Raw genomic sequence first — 6,000 nt, forward strand, 5'->3', positions numbered from 1 at the left:
TGGTGAATAATATTATTGCTGTGAGTATGATCGCTATGGTGATTCCATTATTGTTAACATTATTGTTATGATTACCATAATTATGGCGATTGCTATTATTATTACGATCATCATTATGGTGATTGACATCATCATCATCATTATTATTATTATTATTCGTGTTTCTGTGCACTACGGGGCTACCACTTAGCAAAAGAAACCAGACCTCTCCTGCCCCCCATATCATAGGAGATTTCATTAGTAATTACGGAGTTCAAATAACCGTGCCGCCAAAGCCCCTTTAACTCTGCAAAGGACGGGAGCTGATGCGGAGCACATGTATCGCTCCAGCTGCCCGATCGGCTCTAGCCAGCGGCGGACAGACAGTCCCCGGCAGAAAAATCACTCTCTCCAGGAGACAGGATCGTGCTCAGCCTGCCTCGAGAAGGAAAAGCGCCTTTTTTGGTTAAACGCAGCGAGCCGAGCCGAGCCGAGCCGAGCCGAGCCTCTCCGGCACAGAGCAAACGAAGTGAGAGCGAAGCCAGCGAGCTGCAAAGGCAAAGCAGGGTGGTAGCGAGCCCGCGAGGATGCCCGCTCCGCGCCGGCGGGCCAAGCGAGCCCACCCTGCTCCTGCCATCCTTTCCCAGACCTCATCATGTTTTCCCCCTCGAAGCTTTTCTCGCCCCTTTTCTTAGTTGCTCAGCGGTTCATTTTCGAATAATTTGCTTGGCTCATTTTCACTGCTTGAATCCGGATTTTTTATAACTGGACCTCCTCCCCCCAGGTATTAGGTAAGATCTGAGGTTCCCCCAGATTCACAGTTGATTACAGGAGAACTGGGAACCTGAACGGAGTCACATCTGTTGCTAGGCTCAGTCTCTGCCTAGGAGCCTAAACGTTAACAGTTCTCTTTTGCCATAACCCGACCAGCTGATATAGACATCATCCGCGATCAAATTTGGATTCAGCTCTCCATCTCGTTTGCAAGGCTCGGACCCTTTCATATCTCCAAGCAGCTGGGATTCACAACAGGTTTCAACCTCCCTCTTTCCATCTTCCTCCCACAGTCCTTGTGGGGTTTTTTTTTAATGCTCTTTCCTTTTTCTCCTTCATGTTTGATTCTCTACAACATTTTTCTTCTCTAAAGTTTTCAAGCTCCTCCACCCCAAAATCAGAGAGCTTAATTATAATTTTCAAGAGAGCTGGGCTGAGTTAAGGAATCCCAATTTAGAACATGCAAAAAACCAGGTAGAAATGATCAGAATGGTTACTTTCAAGATCATAGGATAATCTCAAAGACATTTGCAAGAAATGAGCTATAACTCTCCTGTAAATCAGAGAGCTTCCTATTTAGACAGCAGAGAAAATCTGGTCTATTCATGCATTATGCTTCCCAACCTGGGAAGCATGATTATCACCAGCTCCCCTCTCCCAGCCCTTCAGAGAGGTAAACTGAGGCCAGTGCCGGATTTAGGCTTAAGCTACAGTTTAGGGCCTCACAATATGAGGGGCCTCTAAATAAGAAAAAAAATGGACTCAATATCAAGTTTTATAATAATCAGTTGGTAAATAAAGGAGATATGGGAAAATGATTTTGTAAATGTGGACAGTTTCATTTTCATATGACAAAAATATACATACATTGGATTATTTTTATCGTATGAGACCTCTTAAACTGGACATATTTTAGGGCCTCAGCATGTCAGAATCTGGCACTGACTGAGGCACAGAGCAATGAAATGAGTTACCCGCACGCAGATACTCAGCTGAAAGGCTGGGAGCAGAATCACAGCCTCATCTTTGTCACAGTGGCCCCTTCTCTACCTAGTAAAATCTCCCACAAGCAATTAAGAAAAACAATACAAGCAATCTATTAAGTGTATCCCAGGACTTCAAACCTGAGTGCCTACAGTTAAGCCGTTCTATCCGTATTTATACATTTCATTAAAAATGGCTTGATCTTCACAAGTGCTGAGCACTCACAAAACATACTGTAGTCATTGAAAGTTACAGAATCTCTGAAAATCAGGCACTGAATATTGAGGTTCCTAAATAATGGATTTAAAAGTCTGATTTTAGGCACTCTGGCTTTAAAAAAATGTGTGGAAGGACTTAGGCTAATAATAGAGAAGAAACTATGCACAGCAGTCCTCCTCAGACAATAAGACGTGTACATGGAACCCTGCAGATCGGGCAAAACTGGGGAAGAAGAAGGAAAGAGCAGGCAGGACTAACAGACACTTGTAATGGGAGAGTGCTAACAAAAATTATTAAAAATTCATTAAAGGCCAGGGCAAGGACTCATTTAAAGTGTTATCTTTGGAGGGTTAAAGATCAAAAGAACAAAACAGGGGGATCCCAAACAACAGCAATAGTAATGACAAGGAAAACTGAAAGCTGCTTCACAGCCGATTGTAGTTTGGGATTGAGAGAGACTATGGACTGAATTTATTCAGCGGCTGGACGCGGTGGGAGGACAGTCAGACAGGCCTTCCCTAAGTTAGAAATGACAGTCCAATCAGCTGAGTCCCACGGCCACCTGTGTCCTCCCCGCCGCTCAGATTTATAGAGTGTAACATTTTAATAAAAAACACACACACCTCCCCACTTTGGTGCATTAAGAGATTTCTAGCAAAACACAGTAATGTTGCTATAAATTTCCCTCCCAGCACCCTCACAAGTAATAACTCAAACCCCAGCATTTTGTATTTAATGTTTATTTTGATGGCTGCATTCCAGAAAGAAAAGGGAAAAGAGGCAAAAGCGACTCTCCCCCCTGTTGCTATTAGCCTGATGTTTTCAATAAAAGTCAGTGCAAACTGGGAAACAAACACTTGGAAAAAGAAGGGAGGAAAACAAGGGAGCTTATCAATTGGAGCAGCTGGTTGGTGAAACTCTCAGGCAAAAATCCCAGTGAAGTCCCTGACCCTGTGTAATGACTTATGGAAGCCTGGGTTCAAATCCTGACTCAGGTTACCAGAGGAATGAGTTAAGTGGCTTCTCTTGCTATTCCACTACATCACCATATTAGAACACAGCCCTTAGCAATTGGGCACAGCTGACTGTCTGTGCTCAAGAAAGGCTCACAGGCTGGAACACTGCATCGCTCCAGGTGCTCCACTGGCAGAGCTGCTTGGAGGCACAGGGCTAAAAAAGGAGGGTGTTGGGAACACAGGGCTGAGGCATATTGGCAGAATTGCGTGGGGCCAGCTGGCAGAATAGCAGGGGGTGCTGCAGGTCAGGTTTGATGTTCTTGGCAGAACTTGCAAAGTTTGCAGAACACCTGCTTATATTAAGGCATTAGCCCTTCACTCGCACCGGGATTAGGCTTGCGTTTGCCAATAGAAAAGAAAATTATACAGACAAGTCTTCCATCAACTCACACAAACAAACCATAATGTTTTTTACCCAGGACGCAAGCTACAAGCACTAACTGCTGACCTACATGAGCATAGCTACAGCATTGTATAGCAGTGAATGTTTAGCCAGAGGGGATTTTGCTTCTGATTGCTAACCCAGAAGCAGAAATCTTTGAATTTTACTTGATTCAAGTGGGGAAAAATGGTACACGGCTATTGAGAAGAGTAAAAGAATACAGCATCAGGCTGCTGAGGAATGAGGGATGGGTCCCAGGCTTATAGATAGGGAATATATGTAGGGCCCATGTGGTTGGTCTTAGTAGCTTCACAGACTGTGGATGAAATTCAGCTCTTTGCAGAAGTTTGGAAAAGGCCTTCTGGCATGAGTTTTTAATAGGACTACTGTCCCTCTGAGCAGGGTTACATTTCACCCCTATTACCCAAAAGGCAGTATGGACAATGAATATCACTTGTTGCCACCTCTCTTTCCAGCTCAGCAGAGATCATGATTTTTCAGATTCCTTCCTTCTCTAAATCAGCACCAGAAAAACTATTTTACCTTCTTCCAAATCAGTCCTGACACCAAAGATATACAATGCAAATATGAGACGCAGGGTATATTTGTTCTCCATGGTGTCCCATAGAGTTACCAAACTTTGCATCCTTCCAACTGAAGCTGTTCCAAATCACTGTAGGGGGAAGATCAGGTCTATTTTTCCTATTGGTTTTTATGTCATATATCATTATAATATCTCAACAGACATCTCTGGGGCATCTCTCTTCCTCTCTTTGGCAGTGAGGCCAGTAGACAGGGCAGATTCACAATCTGATCTTTCTACTACCTATTAGTTAGAGTAGAAAGACAGGCATGAGTTCGTGCTGTAGGGCAGAGGGACTGAGCATTCACCATCTAATTCTAGTCCAATGGTTTGGGGACTAATTTTTGGAGATGTGCACCTAATCCTGGGACAAAACAAAGCCTGAGTTGCCATAAATCAGGAGTGAATTAGACTATGAGAACATAAGAGATGCCATACTGGGTCAGATGCAAGCACCTACTCTGGACTCCTTTAAGAGACATTTGGATGTTTATCTTGCTGGGATCCTTTGACCCCAGCTGCCTTCCTGCCCCTGGGGCAGAGGGCTGGACTCAATGATCTCCCAAGGTCCCTTTCAGCCCTAATGTCTATGAAATCTATGAGATCACAGGTCCATGAAGCCCAGCATCCCATATTTTCCAGTAGCATGGAGCACATGCTAAGGGAAAGAGTATTTATGCAGGACCTATCCAGACTGATTTGTCCCCTGCCTCTCTTCTATTACAGATTCCAGCACTCAGAGATCTAGGGAGTCCAAATCCGGAGGATATAGCCCTATCCTATTCTATTGGAGGATACTCACTGATGGACCTACCCTGCACACATCTGTCCAATTCTCTTTTAAATGTGTTTAAACTTGCAGCTTCCACAACATCCTGTGGTAACAAGATTCATAAATTAACAGTATATTTGTAAATATATAAATATTTGTAAGTAGTTTCATATTTGTAAATAGCTCTAGGGAAGTGTATGATACTTTAATGAAACAACGTGGATATTAGGAGTGCACTTGAATAGTACACTGCATTTTACCAGTTATTCATAGAAAGTTCCACACTTTGAGTAGACCTCTGGGTTATAGGCACTAGGATGAAAGCCAAACCACAAAGAGTTCTAATGGCCAAACAGACAGTGCTCAAACCTACAATGCATCCAAATAACCCTATTGTTGTCAGCATGGAATAAAGCATCAAGATGTGATGTAGAGTGCAGTGTTGTAGGGAGGGAAGGCATTAGGAGATTCATTCTAGAAGGATAATTCGGGTTTTCTGATTCCTGCCATAGGTTAATTTTTGCCATTTGTATGTGTGTGTACACCAAATGCAGCAACTGTGTGTACAAATTAGGTACACTTTTGTGCACGTAGTTGTGTACCTAATTATCTGAAACGACAGTCCTCATGACATCAGTGTCACTATTCAGTCAGTAAACTCAGCGTTGATATGAATAGGAGCAATTTAAAGTTCTCTTGTAGCTATTTTTGAGACCATTTAAGACAGTGGTACATCATGGTCTCATCTGCAATCTTTATAACAAGAAACATTAGGGAAGTGGGCCAGATTCTCACTTGAAGAAAATTTGGCTTGGCTTTACAGACATCAACTCTGTCCACTGATTCCAACAGAGTAACACTAATGTGTACTAGCAGAAGGTCTAGCCTTTAATTTCCCTTTTTTCTTTGTTTTTTCTTTTACACATCTATGCAGCAGATATTAGAGTTAGTGAAACATGATTCAGGCAATGTGTTCTTCAATGAATAACAGAAACATCAGCTTAATAATTTTGTTAATGAATATTATTTTGGCATGTTTGACCATTCTAATACATGCATCAGTCTGGTGGGAATTAGACCATGGGCCAAGAATTTGAAATCTCTGTTTCTGAATGAGTTCAATTCATATTTACCTGCTATATTTATCCCCATCTTCCTTCTTAGTAATTTACAGTAGCCATGGAACAAAGGGCCAGAGCCTCAGTTGGTATAAATTGGAAGGACTTTCATGGCACTAGAGTGATTTATACCATCTGAACCAACCACATCAGCTCCACTTGATTAAAAAAGG

Source organism: Alligator mississippiensis, chromosome 2 (genome assembly GCF_030867095.1).
Source record: "Alligator mississippiensis isolate rAllMis1 chromosome 2, rAllMis1, whole genome shotgun sequence".
NCBI lineage: Eukaryota > Metazoa > Chordata > Crocodylia > Alligatoridae > Alligator > Alligator mississippiensis.